This window comes from Gymnogyps californianus, chromosome 1 (assembly GCF_018139145.2).
Source record: "Gymnogyps californianus isolate 813 chromosome 1, ASM1813914v2, whole genome shotgun sequence".
Classification (NCBI taxonomy): Eukaryota; Metazoa; Chordata; class Aves; order Accipitriformes; family Cathartidae; genus Gymnogyps; species Gymnogyps californianus.
Window position 1 is genome coordinate 194,085,183 of NC_059471.1, and position 265 is coordinate 194,085,447.

Below are 265 nucleotides of genomic sequence, written 5' to 3' on the forward strand. Positions count from 1 at the left end.
AGATGTAAAAATTCAGACTAGCTGAACTAGATTAGAAACTTGATCTAACTTTATGACATTTAGAAAGTCTAGCACTTTTCCTGATTAGACTGTCAGACTGGATCATCAGTCTCTGGAACTGTGAAATATGGCATTTATAGTAATGCGGATCCCTATCGTTGTGGTGACAAAAAGCATTTTAAGTGACTCACCACACATCAGTGGAAAAGAAAAGAAACAAAACCAATCCAAACTGATCCCCAGGATTTTTTTTTTTTTTTTTTTT